A 27,745-nucleotide genomic window follows, 5' to 3' on the forward strand; every position below is an offset into this window, starting at 1 on the left:
TCTTTCCCTGCTGACAGCCCCAGAGCTGGGAAAGGGGACAGCTCCTCAGCTCACTGCTCACCTGCAGGCAGCCTCAATCCCTCCCCCAAGCAACCCAACAGGTGAACTTCTGTTGGATTGTGGGGAGGCTGTGGGGGTTGAGGGCACTATCTCATGGCACTTTATGTAAAGCACCATGAGTTAGAGCAGGGGCCTGAATATCTGTCAGCACCCACAGTGTCTAGCTGCTGCCCCAAATCAGGTATACCAGGGTGGCTCTCACCAGATATGCTTCCTATGAGAAGTTTGTTCTGAGGAATCAAGATTTCCCAATGGAAAAAAAGAAAGTTTAATTAAAAGAAAACTGTGACCGGCTCTAAATTAGTGTGAGGGTGACACTAAAATTAAGTGCCTGCAGCCCAGCACAACCAAAGGACTTACAGAAGCAACAGGATTAAAGAATATATATATTTTAACAGCAAGCATCACTATCAGCAGCACTGTTTCAGACAGGGATGATGAGCCTAAAATTTATGTTGCATGTTACAGGACACAGGATCAGGTACTTGCTGTCATTCCACCATCCATGCACAGGGTAAAGTGATGAGGATGAACCTGACCCAGAAGGTACTTCTTTCCTAGGACCAACTATAATTCTCCAATGGAAATTGCTGGCTGCAGCTCATAATGACACAAGAGTTCCTAGCTACAGAGTGAATCTAGACCTGAAATTAGGCTACTGCAGGAACCAGGTTGTTCTGGCACTTGTTGGCCATGTTGTCTGAGGGCATTAAAAAAAAAAGGCCTGTGTTTTGCAGCCATTGCTCGTACTGTTTGTAATCTTGCTGTTGCTTGGTAGAGTTTTGGGCGAGATATTCTGGTAGAAAGCAGATTTACACCACATAGACTAATCAGAGTAGGTTCACCCATGAAAATTAATGCTCGCTTTCTCTCTCTCTCTATAAATGCTTGTACAATAAATAGGGTTTTTTGGTTGTAGCTGTGTTTGTCTAAAAACATAGGCAGACAAAGTTCTTTGCACAGACGTGATACCTTTTATTAGACCAACTAAATAGCTGGAAAAATTGTCTTTGCAAGCTTTTGGGCACAAACACCCTTCTATATAATATATACACAGTTTACTTGACTATAAAACAAGGTTTTTGCCCCCTGATCACCATGAGAAAAAAAGCCCCTCATCTCATATTCACATACAAGGATACCTCACTAAATACATTGTCTGTCATTAAACTACTGTCAAAAATAGCACGTGCTCAGTAATGGAAACCAACTAGGAACTTGACTGAATGCAGCCAACACTGAGCATAACTAAAATGAATGGCCATATTGGGCAAATATGCAGATGAGAACCTACACAATTTTTTTAATTAATATATTTTGTGTTCCAGGTCAAATCAGCCAAATCAGTTTCAAATCATATCGACTGAGTAGAACTCAACCGTTCCAAAACCCATATCAATTGAGCAGGCAGAACTCGATCATTCTAAACACCATGTATGGTGCTACAACCAGCAAGCATCCTCCTTCCCAGCCTCTTACCCTGGGACTTCAGATACTCCCAAATCCATTGGCAGGCATGCCAGAGGCCTTGGGATTCAGATGCCCCCAGAAATGACAGGCAAGCATCCGCTATCCCCGACTCTTTAGTTTGGGACTTCAGATGCTCCCTACACTTGATAGTAGCCCACAAGAGTCGAATAAGAATAGGTTAAGAGTCCAATAAGAATAGGTTAAATATAGCCCACCTGAATAAGACATACAGTAGGGCCCATTGTACCCAGTCTTCCTCAGTGCCCACTCTTTTTCAAGTCATGATGAACCATGACATTGAATACATTTCAGTTTCCTCCTCACTCCCACAGCTGAGCTGCACTATTCTTTTCCATTTCCAATGATTCCTATTTCTTCACCAGCCTTAAATGTCTGGCAAACAGGGCCCCAAACAGTTCACCCAGAAGCCCTTTGTCAGCTCTTCTCTCAGCCTGTTGCATATGATCAGAGTGGCCCTGTCCTCCATAAGGTGAAGCCAGACCAGGGTGCCCTCACCTGGATCCCAGGACTTATGATAAGAAAAGCTGGTTCCAATCTAGAGGGAGGACCATGGCTTGAAGTACTGTTGACTCTGCAGAGGCCCCAGACCAGTGAATTATATGGTAAATTATGAGCCTTTTAGCTTTGGAATAATATCATTCATAAATCTGTACTATATATAAGCAGGTACAAAAGTGCTGCTTAAAAATGTGCTTATGGAGAACCGGTGCTAAAGCTTGCAACGGTTTCAGAAAAGGTAAAATGCATCAATTCTGGATGAACTAAGTCTATGGGTACTGGTAGCAATTTGCCTATATGCAACTTACTATGGGTACGTTTACTTTAAGGTCAATGTTTTCAAATTTCTCCCTCACTTCCAGATGCTCAGAGAGGGCAGGGTCTGACAGTACAAGTGTGGGGGGGAAGGTAAGGGTGGGGTGCTACAGAGGTAAGAAGTTGTGGGAGGACAGAGGGTAAGGGGGATACCTGACCCCCCAGATGTATTATCCCTGTTATAACAGTGGGAAGGGGACAAATTCAAGGCAAACCTACAATAATTAGATTCTATACCTGGAAGCTTACAGTAAATTTATAAATTTTCCATATATAGAATCCAATAATTAGGGGGTTGTCTTATATTCAGGTAAAATGTGGGTACACACACACACACTTTGGCTAGTTTGTAAAGTGCAAATATACCCTGCCTTCAATTTTACTTCAGACTAACTTGGCTAATTAATTGTCTCTCTGATAAGTGATGCATTCTGCCACCAGAGATTCAATACTCCCAGTATTCTCTCAGCTATAGCATGGGATTTCCATTCTTCCTCCACCATCTTCCTCTGAAGCTCAAAAGTGGTTCCATCTTCTGTGTAAGTCCATATGCATCTCTATCAGCAGATCCACCCCTCTCCCTCCTATGTCTCCCATTCTGGCATTTGATGCTGATTATTAACAGCCTTCTGAGAGATCATGGGGTGGCTAAGGCGTACTTGCATCTCTTGTGAGCTAATATCAAGAGTAGTCACCACACTGGTCTGTTCCCTGGGCTAATATGTCCTTGAATGGCATTGTGTAGTCGAGGGTGGAGGCCTGTCCAATGCACTGCAGACAAGACACCTTATGAGAGTATAGTATAGCCTCCCAATGGGAGAATCTCAGCTATACATCTATTTTATGGAAATAAGGGATTTCTCTCTGGCTTGCTCTGTTGGCCTTTGAGCTAAGGGCAAGCAAGACTCAGAGGCATCCAAACCCTAAGATCTCTGGGCTTGGGGCCTGCATGTAGGATGTCTGCCATGGATTTGGGAGTATCTGAAGTGCCAGGCAGAAGAGTCGGGGATGAAGGATACTTGCCAGTGGTAACACCACATGGACTTGAATGATTTGAGTTCTGCTCAGTTGATGAAATTCGGAACTGATTTAGCTAATTCAGCCTAAGGCACAAAATTAAAACAAACAAAAAAACTGGAGTCTGTAAAGTAAAGAAACAGGGTACTTTGTCTAATGTTTGTGGGAGAAAGGGAATAGTATGCCCTTTTTAAGCTTTTGCATCAAAGCAAGATCTATTGCAATACCATCAGCTCTAAGCCTTCCCACTGTAACTATAACTCTATTTTGGAGCAACTAAATAGTAGTGCCTCAACCCTTTTTCTCCCCACTTCTATTCAAAAAGCAAAAATCAGTTACCTGTTGTTTGGGAGCTTGAGTGTTTGTGTAGAGAACAGGCATAGGATACCACAAAATGAGGAATGCTCTTATTTCAAGCCGAGATGGCACTAGGATATGTCAGCTTGCTTAACTGAGTAAAAGGGAGAATAATAGAAATCCCTCATTTTATACCATGTCACCATTTGACTGAGAAGCAAATGCATGACTAGAGGAGAGTCAATGACAACTGAGAGTGAAGGAAGTTCGCACTGCCCCTTTACATGCTGAAGTGAAGTGTAAGAAAAATCCTCAGCTAGACCTGCACCCCACAATCCTCTGTTTGCCAGCATTTGTCAGCTTGCAGCAATAAGGTTCTTTTGCACATAGGTCCCTGCTTTGAATCCATTTGGGATTTCGTGGGGATGCCAGGGCAGGGTATAGCAAGGCCAGAAGATGTCATGCCCAGCAAAGGATATAGAGGCATCGTTATCACCGGGATATGGCAGTTTCCTGCACTCCTCAGGGAATCACAATAGCTGATACCCACCCTCTGGGTGCTGGGAACAGGAGAAATATATGCTGATTCCCATATTTAGAAGGAGAGTTACAGCCAGCATCTGCCCACCCCTGTCAAGCAGTATAGATTGGTCTGACAGAGACAGCGATACATCTCTTTTGTCCTTCCTAACTATAACAATAGTGATTAGAGCCCTTACCTGAGGATGCTCTTTTAGCTGCTGCTTCCTTAATCCCATTCCTCCAACTCTTCCTCAGAGTCCATGGCAAAGTCAGAGGGGCAGTGAAGCACCAGCTCTGCCTCATTCAAGGCTGCTGTGGCTGGATATAGGTCCTCCACAAGCTTCTCCAGCATGGCCTCATACTTCAGTTGCTGGACACAACCACATCAAACTGCTGGCATTACAGCAAGATTGCTAGGGTTTCACCAGTGGTGAATAAATGCTAGGGGTGCAGAAAACCATATGCAAGGTGTGGTCCAAGCAAAGCACAGCATGCATGCTGGGTGGGGATATCTGCCTGTCTGGAGGCAAGGATGCCTAGGCACAAGCAGCCCTGGGCAGGAATTATGGTGCTCCCAACACCTCAGGCTGTTGCTGCAGAATCCGTACTGCATTCTCAAGCTTCAGCAGTACTTGCACTTCAAAAGCCAGCCACCTCCAACACAGCTTAACTCTAGGTTGAGATTTTTGCATTTACAATTTAATTTGCAACTAGGTGAGAGACAGCATTTGAGCCAATAAGCAGTGAAAACGAGCCTTGTTTACACATACTCTCTGTAAACCCTGATTTTAGGTGCCTCTAACTTCTCCGAAGATACCTTTAAACCTTGGAAACACAAGAAACAGCAGAAGGCCAAAAATAATCATAATTTTCTTGATGTTAAAACAGATATAGCTATTTAGCTACATATCAGACTCAAAGGGCTTCCAATTCTGAGGGCTGATCTGCATAGTCTCTGTCCCCAGTGATGCTTACAACAACCACTTCCTTTATGCCACTGATGCAGTGACCTTTACATAAAGCTCTGTTCCACCATGCTCCCATCTGTTTATTTCCTTTCCTGACACACTTAATGCTGGGGAGTGAGAGGGGGTAAAAGAGATGGCTGAGAGGAAAGGAGTGGCTAGGTCAATGCCTGGCTTGGGCAGCCTTAAATTGGGGAGTTCCTTAACATTTTCCTTAGAACAGGGGAACAAGATGTAGCTTGAGATTCTGGTTTAGCACCTGCCTGTCCCCTGCTTTTGTCCCCCCTCTCTTTGCCCACAGGTTTTGTTTTCATAACTAAAACAAGATTACTCTGAAATTCTTCACCTTTTTCATGGATTTCCTCCTTATTCAGGAGTAGTGGCAATTTTCTGTGAAGCAGTTTCATTACAGTGTCTGTAAACTGCACTAGAGTGCATATGCAAAGCTAAACTTTGCATAACTGGAGGTCGTATACCACAGCATGTACAACCAACACACTTTTGTAACCATTTTTGAGAACACAAACTGTGAATGCATTAGGCACAGGATGTCAGAGTAAAGGCCAAGGCACCTGCTGAGCCTTATCTAAAGACATCTTTAAGAAGCAGTAGGAAAGTTTCAAACCATTTATCCATTAGAATGCTTTTCTTCACTCTTAGCAGACTTTTACTCTCCAAACTGCTTTTGGAGCAGAGGTTGAAAGAAATGTTTGAGTTGCTTCCTCCATTTGATTCCTCTATGTCTTCTATATGAGCCAATACAATAGGCTTTGAGAAGTGTATACAAATGCATTCCTATGACCTTAGCTAAGCTATTATCACCACAAAAGGCAGGTGAGGATGATTCTGTAGATACAGCAAAAGCTAGTAAAAGCAGCACCTGCAATGAGATCCCATGATGAATCTCAAAAAGTAACTTTCATACAGTACATCTAACAACACTCACTGTTAGATACTGGTGAGTCACCAGGGAATATTGTTTCCAGGATCAATAACATTCAACAACAGCTATATGGCCCTATCTACAACATTACCAGAGTTGGTACAGAAGATTTTGCCTCTACAGACTCCTAACACAAGGAAGAGTTTTCCTGTAAGTTGATTCATTTTTCTGTAAAGCTTAAAAGATCTCTTTTCTCCCCTGTCTATATTATATCTGAAATAATAAACAGGAGACAGAATTTACCTTTTCTATTTCTATACCATATGAAAGGTGGCATATCAAAGATGTATGCTTCTGCTGCTGATGGACAAGCAGTATGTTCAGTTTTAACATCAGTTTTCCTTTGTAGATACTTTTACTGGCACTAAGCAGTACCTAGATGCATACATCCTAGGTCACTTCACTGATAACTAAGCTAACGCATGTTGCGATTCCTGATAACATACCTACAAATGTTAGGGATAAATTTGGCCTTCGGTCCTTAGATACTGGCATGATGTTGTCACTGCAGTACAACCCACTTCCCCTGGCAAGACAGTGGACAGGGTTCCTTCCATAGCAGTAATAAAGCTTCCAAACATTACTATACTCTAGCCTTGGAGGAAAATTCCCCTGTCATTGGAACTATCATGTTTATAGCAAAGGAAGCTATTATCATCATTACTATTCTTATCAAGCATTTATAAGGCTTCAATTTATCAAGTTGCAGCACTTGCCTATTGGAGGATTTCTGCCTATGTCTGGGACATGTTCATCTTAATTTTTGTAAAGTCTTCATACAAGGAAAATAGGCACGACACACTTCTATCAATTTAAACAAGGAGAATAAACCCAAGGACTTTGTCCCGTGTTAATTCTCAATATTCAAAATACACTCACTTCTTAAACATGGGGTCAACATTTGAGAAATACTGGTTAAGTTATTCTTGTAGTAAGTGTATAGTCTTAGACTCATGGGAATTAGTCCTCTGATGATGAGTAATACTGAAAAAACAAGAGTTGCAAAAATAATTTCAGCACCATTCTCTATTTGCATATGAGGGAAAATGAACTCTACATATAAGCAGTTATGTTTGAAGATACAGGCCTGTCCAATTTACACATACACCCACTCCTGTCTATGCAAGATGCTTTTTTGAGGAATTGGTTAACTGTCAACATGAGGGGGGGCATTTTAGTTGTCCAGTTTGAGGCACAACACAAAAAAAATACACACATGAGACTTTGCATAAGCATTTCTACTATATTTTCAATAGCACCTCTCTTTGGGAATATTCCAAAAGAAAGTCTGCCTCTTACAAAGTGAGGCTAACACCCATTGTTAAATTTCCAGAGGCACATTAGCTGTTTGTTCTCCCCCTAGCAATTTCACCCTTAGAGGTAGAAGGAGCAGTGCCAGTACCATCTGTGCTGACAAAGCATGACTTATAATTTTACCCTGGGAAAACAGCTGAACTGGGAACTCCTGGTGTGGCATAGGCCTTGCCTTCGCAATCCAATAGCTCTTTTGAATCAGAGAAGCTTTGAAAGGGTGGTGATGCAAAAACACAGCCTCTCCCTTTGAATCAGCCAGCCTCCTGCTTTCCTCTGCTCTTAAATTTGTTTTATTAATTTGCCTAGCAGCAGAAAGATAATACATGCCCATCGACAGACCACATTTTTTGGATGTTCTCAACCTTTAAGAACAAAAACATTTGTAAAAGGAGGTAAAAATGGTTTTAGACACTACACTTGTCCCTGAATCACCATGTTGAATTTTAATGAGACGTTTTCTTGTTGTTTCTCTTACTAAATAAACCACTGAAATAAGACAACAATTGTCTCCTGACAATGCAGGAGAGTCAATAAAACTCTCTAGATGCAAAAATTAAATGCAGAAAAACAAAACTAAATATTTCATGCAACAACTGGTAAAGTCTTTTCATTCTGCCGTGCAACTGTGGGAATCATGAGACTAGACAACCCCACAGGTATGTAAAAATAAAATAAAAAAAATAATGGTTCTAATATATAGTCTAGAAGTACCTTACTCTAGGTAAAGCAGCAGCAAAAGCAGTATAATGAGTACTGTTTAGAATCACAGGATTATAGCAAAGTAGGGCTGGAAGGGACCTCACAAGATCACTTATGCCAGCCTCCTGTTCAATGCAGGATCATCCTGGACTAAACCACCAGCCAAGCAACTATCTAACCTTTTCTGGTGCAGCTACAAAACCATTCAGACTACCACGAGCAACATGACAAACTATGTGTAGAGAAGTGATATTTTAAGCTGTTTTGCTATAGTTAGTTTCTGATAGCATCAGTCTGATGTTAAGTGTTGTGCAGAGGAAGGTATATGATCCTTGCCCTATACAGCTAATAAATCTAAAGGAACAAGCAAATGGAGAACAGTGCAAGACAATAGAGCACAAGTAGCGATCAGCATCTAGTCACTTGGACAATCAAGGATTTTATTTTCCTCCCACTTTTAAAGTTCTGGTTTGACTGCCTATTTTGTAGTAACTAAATGGTAGCAACTCAATCAAATAGTTTCTTTATGTTGTCATAGTTTGAAAGCTATTTCATATTTAACAGCGAATCAATTCTCTGTTCCTTTAAAAGGAACCACATATTAGGGTCATTGGTAATTTCTGGCTAAGTCATATGAAGGGTAAGGGAAAACTGAATTCCACTCTAGGAAGCAGAATGTGTACTTGGCAAAAAAGGAGACCATATGGCAATTGAACAAAGCATATTTATATTTACTTTATATGATTTCATTATGTGCAGAAGACATGATGATTACTGTTTTCAGACCTGTAGAGATTTCATGGAAAAGACAGCTGACAAATGGATCATTTTTATCATACAAGCTCATTTTAGCATTTTTGCCCACCAAACCATAGCTCCATGCACAATGAATGAACAAAGACCATTGCCACTGCTTATCTCATAAAATTAGGATTAGCTAACTAGTGCTAGCCAGAATGGTCCCTCTGCACCTCAATAATTAACAGCATGGTGTCCTAATAAAGATATCCTGGGAAGCTCTGCCCATTCTGGGCTTTTTTTTCCCCTTCAAAAAAAGAAAAAAGGCTTTTGATTGATATCATAGCATGATAAATTACACACAGCTTTTTAATGATCATAAAGAAATAGTTCTGAATAATTGTAAAGAAAAGAATTAAAGAACTATTTCTGGTTTTATGCTTGGTCTGGTTCTATGCTTCTTTGGCTTTAGCTGCCGCGTGAAAGCAGGATAACTGGACAATGAAAACAGAAGATACACATTCTATATTCAGTTATTTAGGGAAGGTTGAAGAGATTGTTCAGTTTGGAGAAGCAACAGGTAAAAAGTATACTGACTACCTTCTCCATGCTATACAATACTATCTGTGTATGGAAGGCAAGAAACAGAAATATAATAAAAAAATTAAAAGTTAAAGCAATTCACTGCCACAGTATAGAAAGCAAGAACGTAGGGCAAATCACGACATGATTAAACCATTTTAAAAGTCTCAAAACACAAAGCAAAACAACAAACTGACACAGGAATAAGCAATCCAAGCAAGAAGACCAATGCCAAAAATCAAAACAACAGTTTTAACATCTCAGGGAACATACAACCTTCATACTTCAGAGCAGAAACCAACCATTTAAGTGAGAAGTGTTATGAACTAAAAACTTCTTGTATGGGTGGTGTCTCTTGAATTGCTCAATTCAGGGCTTCTTATATGTTCCACTGAAGCAGCTGACAACAGTTGATCATGAGATTCTGGGCTAGACTAACTACTGGTGATACAGCAAGTCCTAATGAATCGTCCTCATTTTGAACCACAACCATAAAACTAAGCTAAAGAAATATACAGAAAAGTTCTCATTGATCAGTTATTAAGAAAAAACAAACCTACCATTATGTTTTAAGTAGGAATAACCACATTATACAGATACAGGGATAACAGAATAAACTTTTGCCCAAACAGAGTTCTGAACCATCTCCAGTATCTCTGAAAGGACACACACTGCAGTATGTCAAAGGGGAGGGGAGGGAAGGGACAGGAACTGAGGTTTGATAGAGGTGTCCAGACATACCGAATAACCTCAGCTCATCGGATGCTATATAACAGGGGTGGGCAAAATACAGCTCGCGGGCTGCATCTGGCCCGCGAGGCCATTCTATCCGGCCCACGGAGCCTCTAAAAAAAATGTAGAAAATTAATATTTCTCTGCCCTTGGTTCCTGTCAAAAATGACAGGAACCAAAGGCAGTAGGACCCAGGGGAAGCCCAGCGGGGTCACACAACAGTGGGGCCCGCCCAGCCCCACCCCCCAGCCGGAAGCCCCTGCCGCGGTTTTGGCCTTGGGATCACGTGTCTGCCCCAGCGCGGAAAGCTCAGGTAGGTGGGGGGCAGGGTGGAGACCCCAGGTAGGGAAGGAGCTTGGTGGGGGGAAGCAGCTCCTCCCCATCCGCGCCTGGTGCCCTGTGCTGCAGATGCCCACAGCTTGCGTGGGGCTGCCTGTGCCCGCTCTGGACAGCCCCATGCACACTGCGAGTGCCTATGGCGTGGGGCACCGGACGTGGAGTGGGGGAGGGGCCACTTCCCCCCGCCCCGTGCTCAGCTTTTCCCTGGGCTCCTTCTCTGTGCAAAGAAAAGCAGCCCCCCACCTGCCCCATGGCTGGTGCTCCCTGCTGCAGGTGCTCGCAGCCCACGTGGGGCTGTCCGGAGCAGGCACAGGCAGCCCCAGCCCGGCTGCGAGCGGCTGCAGTGCGGGGCACCAGGCTTGGGGCAGGGAGGGGCTGCTTTCTCCCCCCTACTCATGCTCAGCACCACCTTGCGCTCCGCACTGCAGCCACCTGCAGCCTGCATGAAGCTACCTGTGCCTGCTCCAGACGGCCCCACGTGGGCTGCGAGCAGCTGCAGCAGGGAGCACCAGCCATGGGGCAGGCAAGGGGCCACTTTTCCCCACGCTCAGCACCAGCTTCTTCCCTGCTGGCGAGCAGGGGGTCAGGGCTGTGTACTGCCCCCCACCTGTACCGCGGGGCTGAGGGGCACTGGGTGTGAGCGGATGGGGAGCCAGCGGAAGCATGGGGCCCACACCAGTGTCCTGGGGCCAGTGCCAGTGGGGCCCAGAGCAGGGTGGCAGGAGCGTGGGGGGCCCAGCCAGCAGGGACTCTATGGAGCTGGGCCAGCTCCCCACTCCCTGCTGGTGCAGCCCAGCTCGGCTCCACAGACCCTTGTCAGCCTGTGCCCTGCTTTGGGACCCACCAGTGCTGGCCCTGGGACATTGGTCCCAAGATGGTGACCAGGGGGCGGGGCACCTGTCAAGGGGTGGGGCACCTGTTATGGGGCAGGGCTACCCATGCGGCCCCCCGACAGCCTGCCAAAACTGGGTAAGCGGCCCTCCATCCAAAATAATTGCCCGCCTCTGCTATAAAAGGACTTCCAGGGAGCAGGCATTCAAACAGAAAGAACAGTTCTCAGCACAGTGCAGGAATGACTAATCCAACAAGTTAAATAATAGATTTAGGAACTTGTTTTTTCTCCATGACCTGTTCTGTTAGGGTAATGCTCTCACTGAAAACTCACGTGTAATAGGGAACAAGTATTTAAAACATTCAGACACAATTTTTCTTTGCACTCATTCTAAAGAGTAGATACTTTGAATGAAATAAGGGGAATTGCTTGGCCTGTAATTATGCTTCTTCAAAACATGTTCCAGCATTTTCATTCTTGCTTCCAGCATGACAGAGGGCAGAGTTCCCTTTAGCAGTAGGATTTTTTTCTCCCCGCCGTCTGATGTTGTGTTGGCCAGGACAAACCCGTCTTTCCCATCACCAGTCTGTTGTCAACAGCAGTTGCTACTTTCAAATGCTGAGAAGATTTAAAGACAATTTTGCTCATAGCTGAATTCAAAAAAGAGCAAAGAGCAGAGTGCCTAAGCAGTATTGTAAGGCATGTAACCAATATAACTACCAACTGCAGATAATTAGGTGGAACAGAGAAAGAGAGAAAGAGGCCAAAAAATTCCAATGGACACATGAAAAAGGAAAGAAGCCACCACAAAAAGAGCCCTGACAGTCCAGGCACGTGGAAAGGGGTAGTCATAATACATACTTGTTATTCTCTTCACATATTTAAAAAAACATTTCTCAAAAAAGGTTTGTGTTCATGTGTGGGTGCGTGCACACGCACACGTTTAGAAATGGCACAAGATTTTTAAAGACAGATAATCCTGAAAGTGTCAAAATTCAAATGACCTGATATACAACACACGAGTGTATCAGCAAAAAAGCCAATACCAAATGCAAACATGAGGGTTTTTATTCCTCCACTCAAGTAAACAAAGCCAGGGAGCTAACAGCTCCTATCCTGATGGGCGAGAGATAGAAAGCACAGGAACTACAATGCTGCTGTTTCTGCAAGGTGAGAAGGGCAGGGGGGAGAGAAATCTAAATTTGCAAAGCATTAACAAGAGTGAATGGACACAGTGTGAATGTTTCCTGTGACTTGCAGCATGTATCACTGAGACTAGTAGGCTTAATGTCCAGTTAAGCAAATACATTATTTTTTCAAGTCCAGTATACAATAGTATATATAACATTATATATTATATATAGTACTCATAGCAAACACTGTAAAAGTTTGAGATAGCTCCCTCATTTTGCCAAACTCCTCTTTCAAGCTGCAATTTTCCAGATCAAGTCTCAGTTTGGGAACAAGTTAGGGCCTTGTTAACTGTTGTACTCTGAGCTGCTCAAATGTTGATTGGTGTTGGTGCTAGGTCTAATTTGAAGTAGTCGTACCTTAAGGTTAAAAACCTTCTCTGACTGTCCCGACCTGCACAATTGTGACTTGCCTCTAGAGGGCTGGTGAGCAGAGGTCTGACTAGGAGCTACAGCTCTGAGTTGCAACCACAGCAGGGGTCCACAACATTTTTGGGCAGAATACCAAAAACACCTCCAACTTCAACTTGTAAGATGTTGGCGTGCTAGGGGCAGATGGCGGGGAATCCAAGAGGGGCTTGATTCTTGTTGTAGTAGAGCAACCCTGGCCCTTTCTTTGCTATCTGCCCCAAGAGGCATGTGCCAAGCAAAATGCCTTCACATGCTACACTGGCACTCTGCACTACAGGATTAGTGAGCCAGGACAGGCTTGTAACCCTGCTCTAGGTCAGGGTATCTGAGTGATAGGCTGAGGGGATAGAAACATGAAACTGGGAGATGGAGAGTTAATGGGTGAGTAATGCAATGGGAGGTAGAAAGGAAATGGGGGTGGGGGAAGGGTGATGAAATGAAGGACGTCAGCTATTAAGGATGAAGTAAAAAGAACTAAAAAAAAGAATTTACAAAGAAATAAAGAGGAAGTAAATTAAAGAAAGTCTCATGTTTTAATAAATTGGGATTTATAATTGGAGTGTGGGGGCCATGCTTCCTGGGGTGGCTGGGTGGTAGAAACAGTGAGAGAAAGTGCTACTGCCCCTGCCCTGGGAAGGAAGCCCCAGGTCACAGGGACCCAATCCAGCTCCCTACCTTGTCCTGTCCCCCCGCTTCCTTCCTCTCCAACCCCAATCCTGGGCCCACCTGTGCCCTGCAGTCTGGCTACCTGACATGTGTTTTGAGTGCAGTTCGTATAGGATTGCACCCCTGGGAGTGGGATGATCACAGACTCAGGGGCGGGAGGGGGACTTGGCTTGGTTTTCAGAACCATGCCCTGGGCACTAGAGTTCAAGGTTTGGAAAGTCTGTCCACACAGTAGGAGGGTGAGGGAGGGACACTGCACCCTGGGAAGCTAGAGGACTGCAACTTGGGAAGCTCATTTGCAGGGAGTGTCCACATATTAATGAAACACGCTGTGTAACACACAGATCAGAGGTAAACCTGCCCTGGAGTGGGGTAACTTTAAGCTGCCTAAAGTGCACTTAAAACTAGTTTCAGGTGCTAATGTATGGACAATCCAGGGGTTAAGAGCAACAGGAGCCACCTGAAAATAATGTTCAACAAAGCCCTTATTTGGAAAAGTTGCTCTCAAACAGCTGAATTATTTCTATTCAAAGGATAATGAAATTGTGCCACTACAAAGAAAGGATTCAGGAACCTTGTGAATATCTCCAGACAGCTACTAAGTAGGTAGCAATAGAAAATTTGAAGTTTAGCAGCAACTCAAGTTAGGAGTGTGTTTGTTACTCAGGTGTGGCCATGATGATTTGGCTGGTTAAATTGGACTTTAAAAGTTTCTGGGTTCCCATCACCCCCTGTCATAAAGGGGAGTACTAAAACTAAAAACAAACTACCAGCTTACCCCAGGACAAAGAATTCAGATCCTCAGATCCTATAGAGGTGCACTCCAATTGTTCCAAATTAAATACCTGTAAAAGTGTCCAAATTAACACTTCCCTGGGATAATGAAGGCTAATCTAAATTACTGCAATCCCAGCCTGTTTTGACTCCAGTCAAAACCTGGGATAGTCAACCCACAATTAAACAGATGATCCATTTTTAGCTTAAAAATCTCTCAGCTTTTGATGGCAATACCACGGATGTGCAGAAAATACCTTTCTTGATGATGATCTGTAAGGATGTGTGTATACCTCCTGCCACATATTTGAAAGGGAATATGGAATGAGGTGTGGTTAGTGGAATTTAAAATCCAGCCACAACTGGAAATAATGGCCAGATGCCAACCAGGCTAGAACAATTCTATCATCCAAATGTGAAGGCCTGTGATTTCATTTCCTTTAAGAACTAAGCATCCAAACAGTTCCATGTACAGAGGTGTGCCCCAGGTACTATATAGTATTGCAGGTATGAGGTCCAAACTGACACTTTTGGGCTCTGACAACCTCATAACTAGCCTTGTGGAGGGAAGTCTTCAGAACTCTCTTCAAAACAGGTCTAGTGCCAGTTTCAAGATCACAGGGCCTGGTTCTCATGGGAGACTAAATCAATCTGACATCTGCTGGGAGGGCAATACAGCAGTACATAGGCAATCCAGGAAGTTTTTGGAGAGCAATGGGGACAACTTCCTGATACCAGTGTTGGAGAGACCAACTAGGGGCCATGCTCTTCTTGACCTGGTGTTCATAAACAGAAGAACTGGTAAGGAATGTAGAAGTGGATGGCAACTTGGGCAGCAGTGACCACAAGATGATCAAGTTCAGGATCCTAACGAAAGGAAGAAAGGAGAGCAGCAGAGTATGGACCCTGGCTTACAGAGAAGCAGACTTTGACTCCCTCAAGGAACTGATGGGCAGGATCCCATCAGAGGGCACTCTGAAGGGGAAAGGAGTCCAGAAGAGCTGGTTGTATTTTAAAAAAAACCTTACTGAGGGCGCAGGAACAAACCATCCCGATGGGCAGGAAGACTAGCAAGTACGGCAGACGACCAGCTTGGCTTAGCAGATAACTCTTTGGTGAGCTTAAACACAAAAAGGACGCTTACAAGAAGTGGAAACTTGGACAGATGACTAATGAGGAATGTAAGAATATTGTTTGGGCATGCAGGGATTAAAAAAAAAAAAAAAATATCAGGAAAACCAAAGTACAATTGTAGCTGCATCTAGCAAGGGATGTGAAGGGTAACAAGAAGGGTTTCTACAAGTATGTTAGCAACAAGGGAAAGGTTAGGGAAAGTGTGGGTCCCTTACTGAATGGGGGAGGCAACCTAGGGATAGATGCTGAGGAAAACACTGAAGTACTCAATGCCTTTTTTACCACAGTTTTCATGGGCAAAGTCAGCTCTCAGACTACTTCACTTGGCAGCACAGACTGGGGAGGAGGTTAGCAGCCAACAGTGATGAAAGAACAGGCTAGGGACTACTTAGAAAAGTTGGATGTGTACAGGTCCACAGGGGCTAGATGTAATGCATCTGAGGGTGCTGAGGGAGTTGGCTGATGTGATTTCACAACCTCTGACCATTATCTTTGAAAACTAATGGTGATTGGGGGAGGCCCCAGACTATTGGAAAAGGGCAAATATAGTGCCCATCTTTAAGAAAGGGAAGGAGGAGGATCCAGGGAACTACAGACCAGTCAGTCTCACCTCAGTCCCTGGGAAAATCATGGAGCAGGTTCTCAAGGAATCCATTTCTAAACACTTGGAGAAGAAAGTGATCAGGAGCAGTCAGCATGGATTTACCAAGGACAAGTCATGCTTGACCAACCTGATTTCCTTCTATGATGAGATGACTGGCTCTGTGGATAAGGGGAAAACAGTGGACGTGATATACCTGAACTTTAGCAAAGCTTTTGATACGGTCTCCCATGGCAAGGGACTTCTTGCAAGCAAGCTGAGGAAGTATGGGTTGGATAAATGGACTGTAAGGTGGACAGAAAGCTGGCTGGATCATCGGGCTCCATGAGTAGTGATCAATGGCTCAAGGCCTAGTTGGCAGCCAGTAGCAAGGGGAAAACAGTGGACGTGATATACCTGAACTTTAGCAAAGCTTTTGATACGGTCTCCCATGGCAAGGGACTTCTTGCAAGCAAGCTGAGGAAGTATGGGTTGGATAAATGGACTGTAAGGTGGACAGAAAGCTGGCTGGATCATCGGGCTCCATGAGTAGTGATCAATGGCTCAAGGCCTAGTTGGCAGCCAGTAGCAAGTGGAGTGCCACAAAGGTCAGTCCTGGGACTGGTTTTGTTCAATATCTTCATTAATGATCTGAAAGATGGGATAGACTGCACCCTAAGCAAGTCTGCAGATGACACCAAGCTGTGGGACAGTAGATACCCAATTTGAGGGTAGGGCTAGGATTCAGAAAGACCTAGACAAATTGGAGGATTGAGCCAAAAGAAAGCTTCTGAGGTTCAACAAGGACAAGTGCAAAGTCCTGCACCTAGGATGGAACAATCCCATGCACCGCTACAGCATGACACTAACTAGCTAAGCAGCAGTCCTGCAGAAAAGGACCTGGGGTTACAGTGGACAATAAGCTAGATATGAATCAATAGTGTACCTTGTTGCCAAGAAGGCTAACAATATACTGGGCTGTATTAGTAGGAGCACTACCAGCAGAGCAAGGGAAATAGTTATTCCCCTCTATTCTGCACTGGTGAGGCCGCATCTTGAGTACTGTGTCCAGTTTAGTGTGCCCCCCACCACTATAGAAAGGATGTGGACAAGTTGGAGAGAGTACAGTGGAGGGCAATGAAAATGGTTAGAGGGCTGGGGCACATGACTGCTGAGGAGAGACTGAGGGAACTAGGCTTATTTAATCTGCAGAAGAGAAGACTGAGGAGGGGATTTGATAGCAGCCTTTAAGTACCTGAAGTGTCGTTACAAAGAGGATGCAGCTAGACTGTTCTCAGTGGTGGCAGATGACAGAACAAGGAGCAATGGCCTCAAGTTGCAACAAGGGAGGTTTAGGTTGGATATTACGAAAAACTCTCTCACTAGAAGGGTGGTGAAGCACTGGAATGGGTTACCCAGAGAGATAGTAGAGTCCCCATCCTGGGAGATAAGGCCTAGCTCAACAAAGCCATGGCTGGAATTATCTAGTAGGAAATGATCCTGATTTCAGCACATAGCAGCGGACTTAACTTACTTTAAGTGAAGCATGTTTAAAAATTACATTTCATATTATGAAGACTGCGGTAAATCTCAAAAACCCATAGAAATCAGGGTCAGTTCTCCCACTAAGCAAGTATACTTTAACAACTTCTACTTAAAAGCAAGTTCACATATTTACAGAAAATAGGATTTCACAATAATTAGGAAACATAGACCAGACTCACCTGCATACTCTGGTTGCGGTGTGCCACTGTGCAGTGCAAAGCAGCCAAGTACACCACTACCTTCTGGCTGCCTCATTAACCAGTGTATCAAAGACAGCATCTATGGTGTAGAATGAGATGAATCTTATCTACACTGTGTTCTGCTCCCAAGCCAAGCAGATCAGTATCTGGATAGGGAACGCAAGATCTAAGTGCTAAAGGAATTGTATGAGCAACTCAGCTATTGGCATTCCAACTCTATTATGAATCAATACTCGGAAAGGATCCTGAAGAAGCCATCTGACATGAGACCAATTAGCAAGGAATTGACCACTTGTGAAGACCCACAGGATCACATTTATGATTAATGCTCACATTACATAAATCTGTTACTCAAATCTCTCTTGGTAACAATGAAATTATGGAGAATCTCATCAGTTTCATGCCAATGTTTGGTAAAGCATTGGTAAAGATGTTGGCTAACAGCTCAATTTTTAGTTCAGAACATCAGTTTTGCCCATACTACCAAATACTAGCTAATGCTCATGGAAATTTCTTAGAATTACAAATCTTAAACACCAAACCAACTCCCAGTGAAGTCAATATTATTTTCCAAAGGGATCATAACTGCCCTACTGTGTGCTACCAACAACTAGAAAAAGGAAGGCTTCCAACATCATGATTTTTAAAAGCATTCCGACAGGACTTACAAAGTACCATTTTTCTCTAATCTCTTTTCATATTTAAATACATGCCTCTTTAGCATTCTTATTGTCAAGTCAAATACCAAACTGTTTCTTAAACCTTAATATTTGAAATGATGTTCTCCCTCCATTATTTAGGAAGCCTCATACCAGCACCACTACTATTTAAAAGTTTTTGAAAACATGTCCACCACAGTATAGATAACCCATCTGAGATCAGCAATTTATTTTAACACCCTTCCACCACCACACACGCAGAACTAGGATTTTGAAGAAACTTTCAAATTATACTCAAGCCAGAAAGTTGCATGACAACACCAAATGCTTTAACGTCACTTGTTTGCCCCTCCAAACCCACCCTGGTTTGATTCCATCCTTCAGTAGGGTTTTGTGGTAGCTATGATGTTACAACCTGGAACATGTGGTTGTCAAAAACACACTGGGAATTGGCAGACTAATTTATGGAAGATTAAACTTTTTGGAGGGTTTTGTAAGTTTTTAACTGAATGTTTCTTTTGTCTTCTCCATTTGCAGAATTTAGCAGGCAAACTTGGATGTAAATAGTTATAAGTACTTGCAGGTGAGCACCCAACCACCTTCAAGGAAGACTGACCAATTCAAAATATCAAATGCCATATTTTGTTGCTATGTCAGTCACAGTCTCCTCAATAGTAAGATATCCACCACAAAGAAAAGAACAGCTCCAATTCTGTACAGCCAGACTTACAAGTGATGTGATGCAACTTCTCACGCTACTAAAACAGAACATGGAAGTGTGAAGGCCCTTAAGTATTTTCCTGTTTAAAAAAAATGGATTACTAAAAATATACATACACCCTTCATATAAGCAATTCTCCTATACGCTTTAAATGATACATGCCCATCTTTTGGTCAGCTTCCACACATTTCAGCTACCAAACTTGGGAAAGGGATAAGTACAGAGAAGTTTAACAAACTTTAATTACAGAAACAAACAAAGGGTGGTCAATAAGAAATGCAGGCTCCTAAGTTTTGCTTAAACCCCATGACAAATGCTGCAGAAGTGTAAATTTAACTGAATAAAAAGATGGGTCAACATTACTTGGAGTGATTCTAGTCCTCAGTGTGGCAAGTTCAGAATAGAATAATTTACCTTTAAAACTGTCATCTTAATTGGACCAGTCAATTTGGAAGAGCATCTGTATGAGGACAATTTTGACGTAATGCCAAATACCACTTAGGTGAAATCCCAATCACATATTAAAGCCCAAAAATACGATATTGGAAGTTAGTATGTTTATACTGTTTGTATAGTCACTCTTCTGTTTTTTAATCTTAGATCTTTTCACATTTCCTTTCAGTATTTATATAGCCTCATAAAACTCTACTCTAAAGCGTAAGCAGCAAGATCCATCTACCCCATACATTACATTACTTATCATTATAAGCATATAATGTGAAAGGTTTATATACACCAGATGGATCTCATTAAGATTGTTTCTTTTTCTTTTTAAAGAAAGAAAGTGTGCTTCAGTTGGAATTTTGAGGAGAAAAATGACAAAAATTTCACTTATACCAAAAACTGTTTTACAAATACACTGTATTTCCAATGCAAGCCTGGTTGTGATCACCTATTTCAGAAACAAACAAAAAATTCCTATTTTTATTTTAAGTCAATTATTCTTTTATTTATTTTACACATTGAATAAAGAACAACTTTACCAACTTCTCTGGTCTAATTCTTTGTGTCCTTTACAGTAGGCCAAAGAAGCCAAACCTGCTGCTAGCAAAAAAATAGATAACCCCAGTGACATGTCAAAATGTTGACTCCGAAGAGTACTAAAAAAAGATATTAACATAGAAAGTTTTTGAATGAACCCTGGACACAATTTATCTATCTACAGATCTAGACTCAGAAACGAATTGATTTAGCAACCCTACACATTGAGCAATGAGAGATAAAAGGATTTCAAACCTGCAAAGGACTTGCTAGTAAAACTGGCAGTGAAGATAATGTGAGGACCAAGGATTTCTTAGGGTGGTATCTTTTGTTGGAGTAGCTGTATAGGCGGGATAGTTAGACAAGCGTTTGAATGCAATTCATTCTTCATCACTACTACCATGGAAAATATTCAAATTCTGCAAATATCTTAGATAAGCTTCTAAACCAAGTAAAGCTCTTTAGGCTTTAAACTATCACCCACTGAAACAAACACTCCTCCTGCTTGTTATGAAGACAAGCTGATTTAATGAAATAGGGAATATACCAAAACAGGGAATATTAAAAATAGTTTACTAAAATAGACAATATACCAAGTATAAAAAAGCTACCTTTTAGTTTTAATCTATGTTTTAGTTTAATTATTGTCATACTACATTCCCTTCACCCCCCATTCCCTCCCCCAGTCTCTAGTGAATGTGAGTTTAACTTGACTGCTTCTATGTTACTGTTGTGGGATGCCAATAAAAAAGGGGGGATGGACTTTTTTCTATAGCTTTAAAGTATTGACATCAAATCTGAAAAAAAAAAAATCCTTTTTATTATTGTACTTATTTGTGTGAAACTACAGTAAGAAGATAACTTAAAATTTACTGTATTCAAGTCCACTTTATGGCACTTATTACTGTGACTCTCAGGATGTCCACAATTTAGGTGAGCGAGGTTAGGCAGACTGAATAAGAAACATGCTCTTGTCCTTAGGACTCTACTTATGTCAGACTATGGAGGGTCACTTACTATAGCTCTGGAATGGAATTTCAGCTGGAAATAATTTTTACCCAAGGCAGAAATGAAAGGCATGAAGGGAAACAAGGATCTGAGGGACCCAAAGGCCCCCATGCTGAACAAGGAGGAAAACAAAAATTAATTCCTCTACTAATAAGCAATAACTGAACAAAAATTATTATAAAAATTAAGCTAGTTGTATATCTGGGACAGCAAGAATCCAGGGCAGGGACTGACTATGCATATTTTTCATCACTGACAAAGAGTGAGAATTTGGTAACTAGCATTATTTTTTTCTCAAATTGGGAACAGTCTGCTACCTTTGAAGGGCGTCTCACTGACAACCGGCAAGACCTTCCATGGGACAGAAAAAGCCTTTGCACGGCCAATTTCCTCACGTTGCTGTCAGCATGCCCTGACCTGAAGGAAAGGGCCTCTAGGGATGAGTGTTGTTCATTCTCAATGCCTACTTAATACTCTACCTCCCTACAGAGACTGCCAACAAGAGTGACAATTAGTGTCAGTTGCAACAGTTTGTTATGTGGATACTTGTCCACATTAAAGGGACTAAATCTACTAACTCATTCATGTGAATCACCAAACAGCTCCCTGAATATCTGAACTTCCAGTTCACAACAGAACTGGTCTTTATTTTGTACCAAGGACTTTGAACTGAAACAGTGCGTGTCCCAGTACCAATTTTCTAGACAACACTGAGGGTAGGAACCAACGTGCATTTCAAGTGCAGCAAATCCAAATCCCAAAGCATTTCAAATTCAGGGTACTTCAGCACCATGCAAAAGTGTGGCCCCTCTTAAGGTGCTCTGAATTGGCTGTGAAGACATGCAGTAGTGGTGCTCTTCAGCCCCCTGGAATCAGGAATCCCTGCATCCTCACTGAGACCAGGTCTCCGCAGGTTTCCAAGGACAGGTGAGAACACAGGAGAACACTGAGAAATGCCAGAGGATGCAGATGTTGTAGAAAGCACTTAAAAAAATAAAGAGCCTCATAAATGTTCTTCTTTTCTGAAGATAATTTTGAAGCACTTCTTGGCTGCAAATATTTGCATTCTCTAGAGTGCTTCGAAAAGCACATCTGTCTCTGGCCAGAGTATTCCTCTAGTGCCATTCTGCACAACTCCAAGCCTCCTGGTAACACCTTTGTCTGTCTATTTCCTAATTCTGAAAGAACTATTCTTTTTCATTTTTATGGCACTGAACATATATCGTTAGACTGTGTGTACATATATTCTAGTGAGTACCAGTATCTCCACTTTCATAGCTTTTCACCATATCTTTTGAAACGCTTCAGCTTTTTTCAGCTAAATGACATGTTTATACTCTATCATTTGCCAAAACACAATACTACTCTTTTATAGCACTGTACACAGCATTTGCTTGTAGTAATCAAGGAACAAAAAGAGTTTTATTTACTACAGTCAATAGAAATCCATGCTTCAGTAGTATGCATGTGATGGAAATTAAGTCAACACATCTAAAATCTCTCTCTGAGGTATGGCATTTGATGGTGACAAGATTGGATTTGTAAAGATTTACTGATTAAGGGCTACAAGCTAGAGACTTCTCAGAACAGTAATAAAGGCCAGGGACAAATTTTTTAAAAAGTTTATGAATTAATTATTTGGAAAAACATATAAAAAAAACACATAGTTGCAAATTAGAGTAGTTTAGCTTTTTTTTTTTTGACACTAGCATGATAACTCTTACAGCTACAATTTTAAAGCTATCACTTTACCCAACTGGTACCTTTTGCTTAGGTAACAATCATATCTGCATTTAAGAAATAATCAATTCTATATTTAACAAATCTACCATTGAAACATGCAAAGTTGCCAGATAACATAGGAATTGACTAAATAATGAAAATACTTGCCTTAGCATACAAAGTACCTAGACCAGAAAAGTATTTGGTCAAAGACAAGAAGCAGTTTAACACTAGTAATTTTGCTAAATGAAAAAATGAGAGTTGCTATATTAAGGGAGGGGCAGGCGGAGCGGGACTCACACACGCAGATAAGTCTGCCTTCCTCTTATCTCTGACCTCACTCCTGCTCTCTCGTCTCACATCCCTCCCAAGAAGAGTGACCTTAAATGTGTCCTGCTATCCAGAAGAAGTAAGTTTTGATTTCAAACCAGGAAGCCGCTGGCATTCTTTTCAGCAATTTTACACAGTATCTTGATTTGAAGATTTAAGTAGATCACTAGTAATAAAGTACTTTGATCAGAAACATGCTTCCCCAGTTCTTTATGGAGTTTAAATAAAACGTCAATGAGAAATTGATTCAGACACGTTAGTTTACAAGGAATATTTCAAGTAGCTTGAGGAAATTCGTTCATTCTCCATTAGAAGTAAATATAAAGTGCTACCCTTATGTGGCATAGAGACTACAATAGGGAAAAGTTAGTTTCTTATCTTTCCGACATTCAGACCATACTTTATGGGGATCCACTTCTGTAATTTCACTTTTTTTCCAGGTCAGAGAAGAAACATCTTAGATGCCACATTCATAAGAGGCAGGAATGCAATATATTTAGTCTGCTTTACATCAATAGCCAAAGGAAATAAATACTCTATTTCAAGTATCAAATGAGTTTTCTTTTGGATTTTCCTCTTATGTCTCTACCTTGGGAAAAAAAATAAATGAAAAAACACCATTTGCTCATTCTTCTTCCTCAAGCCTCATTTCTCTTCTAATTCTACAACCCCTATCTACCCACCATTGCTTCAGTCCCTAACATGTATTTTGAGTGGGGACAGGTGATTAGTCATCCTCATCAACTCCTCTTTACTTTTAAGATCTTGAAGCAAGAAACAAGCCAACTGTCTCTCCTACTGGGAAAAGCTGACTGCAGCTGATTCCACAGTCCATCAGCACTATGGTTTCAAGTAAGTCAGGTGGGCTGTCACCCAGAAAGTAGTGCTCAGACCAAAGGATGGGCCTGATTGGTGCGACATTTCAGTCTGCTTTTTTCTTAAATGCTGCACTCCTTTTTCCTGTAGCCCCATTCCATACTCTCACAGCAGTTGTCACTCTTCCTTCTCTCTCTTCTGGCCCTCACCTTCTCATACATCACAAAGCTGCAATGAGGTTATACAGATACTCCAAAATACAGCAATCCCACAGGACACTGGTTTTTTGTAAAAGCCAGCAAGCTGTTTTCGAAACACTACCCCTCCTCCACAACTCCCCCAAATTAACTAAATTTAGAATATGAAAAAAATTAAGGGATCAGGTCACTGTCACTACTACAGAAGAGAGTGAAAGAAGATCCACAGATTTTTTTATTTGAGGGGGCAAGGAGTGGAGGGAGGATGATTAGCAAAGAGCAGCAAGGAACTCAAGGACAAAACCCCAACTTTACCTACTACATTTGTTTACATTTTGAATGTTAGTTTAAGGGAGAGTTTAACTCAAGATTTGCATGAAGTCAAGGACTCCAAGGTGGTGGAATTCTACAGTATTGCTGAAGGCAGAATATGGGGGACATTTTCAGCTGTAATAATTCTACTCATGAGCCAGAATGGAATCAATGCTCTCAGAGCACAGCAGAAATGACAAAGGTAGAAACAGTAAAAAAATGTCACCGAACTAAGCAGTGATGATAACCAAAGACAGAGCAGCATGCAGTACTGTAAGTTAGGTAATAAGGGGTTATTATTGTGTAGTCAGTTTTCTGACTGCAACTATGCTCATTTCAGACTCTTGCCACCCTTCTATTAAGGTTTCAGTGCACAAGTGTTAGTTGTTGACTTACAGATTTGCTACCAGGGTCGCTGACAACATAAAACCCACAATATTTGAAAGAACCATTCTGTTTGGTTTACTGTTGGCATTATATTTAAATAAATACGTTGGTGCACTAAATTAACAGCTACTAAGTTTTTCAGTGGTAATTTGATGTCTAGTACAATGTTACATCATTTGTTGGTGGACTATAACTTGTCTTTTTAGGATGATGAACTTGATCTAATGGCTTCACATCTCTGGAATTTAAAATAACAGGCAAAAAGCTCTTGAGACTTTTCTGCCATTAACTGTGCAATAATTAATACTACATTCTTCATTCAGTACTGCAGGTCTGAGTTGCTTTTTTTATTTAGGGTATTTATACCTGGAAAATCAGCACCTTACTTTCCTATAATTAGTATTTTAGCTACTCCTTTGAGGTAATATTGACCAATTAAATTAAAATATGAAATAGGGTTCTTTTTTAGCTGCCTTGCTAACAGACAAGAGAAAGAATAATTCCAGTCTCTTCCTTACCTGTGCCAAGAAATAAATAAACAGTGAAAGAATATGCTGCTAATTCCATGCACCAATGCAATCACTGACTGTAAATAAAAAACAGTAGACTCAGCAATATTTAAACAATTCAAAAGTTTAGGCTCCGATAGTTGGTAACAGAAAACAAGGGCTTATTTTGACAAATTACATGCCTGCTCGTTAGAGATAATGAACATGGACTGTTCCTTAGTTGTATTTCAGCATTCTCCAATTTCTACATTTTTTAAAAAACTGCGTAAGAATGAACAGAACAGTTTATGTTTAAAGTACTTTTTAATGGACACAGTCATAAAAATGGTATCAATCTAGAACCAAGACTTACTTCAGAGAGAAATATCAACATGTAAGACTGAACAATCAAATGTTTTATTTGAGGAAATATATGGCTGGTTAAATTAACAAAATAAAAGATGGATACATTGTTTAAATAATGTATATCCATCCATCCAGGATACCTTAACAAAAGATGATTTGAACAATTTTCTGGAGATTAAAAAAAAAAAGAAAAAGACTGCCTTACAAATATAGGGAATGCCCCCAAAAAGGAGAATAAAGTCTTCAGTATAAGTTTAAAAGAAAAGTTTAGTTGAGAAGTCACATAAAGAATCCTTAGTGACAAGTGTTACAAATACCAGTTTGATTTGTCAAAACTAAGCAGGATAAAATCCAGTCTCCCCCCACCCCGCTAAATGTATTTAGTTATGCATTTTCTTGTTTAACAATGAAAGCATAGTAGTCTGTTTCATTTTTGTTTATAATTTGTTTCTAGATAATTTTACCTGCAGGCTCTTGTGTGTGGGCTGTAAATTGCAATATCTGTGTTGCAATCTCTGCTGAAGAATGTTTTGCTGCTGCAACATCGCAGAACATACTCTGTTGCTGACATCATACCCAGCATTGAACTTCACTGCAAATTGAGCATGCTTTCACATATATAATAATGTATAAGTGTTTAAAATTTTAGGGCTTGAAATAATTGTGAATTTGAAACTTCTTAAGTATTATACAGATATTGCCTACCTAACATTTGTGGATTAACTAAGAAAAGTAGAGCTCCATGTTGAGCAGGACCTCATTAACAAGAGTCACAAATTAAAAGCCAAATGCAAAGTGTGTTCACAGTTTAAGTGCTCCTTAATCTTCTTGGTTAATTTGGCACTGAAGAGCACATTCTAAAGTTTTTGATTTTTTATCATCCAAAATAATCTTTTTCAAGTCCTCCTTTCAATTTTTAAAAGTGTCTTTGGAAACAGCAGGGAAAAAAAAAATCAAACAATAAATTTGATGATGACTGTCTATACAGAGCTTCTAGCAGCCAGGTTTATCAAGACAAAAACAACAACACAGCATTCTTATACCAAGACTGCATTCAGTTCTTCAAACCAACTTAAAGCAATATCAACATTTCAAATGTCATGTCTTGCTGATACTAAACAATGCACAACAGAATTTCCAAGTCAATCACAGGCAATAGATGACTGGAAGAGATATTTGCTATCAAAGATTTTAAAGTGATGGGTATTGTAGAAAAACCTACACCTTACTGCTTTAGAGCAAAATACAAATAAGTCATAAAATCCAAGAACTAAATTTTTAGACGCAACTAATGTGTATATATTCTTTACACATAGGTCATTCAATGACTTTCATTCTATATCTGGTAGGTTTGTCTATTATGATATGACCCCATCTATATCTTCAAACTCATCTCCATAACTATCACCATTATGTTTCTTTCCAATTCTGTAATGACTGTATGGGATAATTAGAGCACTTCCACTCTACTTATACATTTCTAAATGGCATGGGGGACTTTCTTTGTTATTTAATTAAGCATGTGAAAAGTAACAATCTGCCCTTTATAAACGAAGGTAAGGAAGGAAGTCATGTCACCCGTATTTCAAATATAGGTTAAGACTGGGAGTGAGGGAAGTTCAGTGCAACATAACCCCAGCCCCAAAATGAACAAACAAACAAATGCACACACCACAGAGATAATTCAGATGAAATTATGCTCTTGTGAAAAGTACAAGTTTGACAATGCTGGAAGTAAAGTCCTCTGTTTATGCACAGGTTTAATAGAAGAGTTGAATCCCTACATTGCACATCCACCCACTCCAAAACTGCTCAATAGGCCAGCCAGACCACATTCCACATACTTCCAGCCAGGAGAGGAAGATCAAAACTCTCAATGGTTCTCTACCAAGTGATGTTGGTGACCTCAGGAAT

At 41.3% G+C, this 27,745-nt stretch overlaps 1 protein-coding gene across 13 annotated transcripts in view; it reads right to left on the minus strand.

Moving 5' to 3' along the window:
* Positions 1 to 27,745, minus strand: part of KCTD1 (potassium channel tetramerization domain containing 1) — a 149,785-nt gene that overhangs the window by 70,736 nt on the left and 51,304 nt on the right. Inside the window, exon 1 of one of the 13 annotated variants that reach the window (XM_025214140.1) lies at positions 4,398 to 4,468. The exons of the other annotated variants lie outside the window; for them this stretch is intronic. The gene's annotated coding sequence lies outside the window, so the exon portion shown is untranslated. Of the gene's footprint in view, positions 1 to 4,397; positions 4,469 to 27,745 lie in introns of those variants that run through there. 13 annotated transcript variants of the gene reach the window in all.

Source organism: Alligator sinensis, unplaced genomic scaffold, assembly GCF_000455745.1.
Source record: "Alligator sinensis unplaced genomic scaffold, ASM45574v1 scaffold117_1, whole genome shotgun sequence".
NCBI classification, from domain to species: domain Eukaryota; kingdom Metazoa; phylum Chordata; order Crocodylia; family Alligatoridae; genus Alligator; species Alligator sinensis.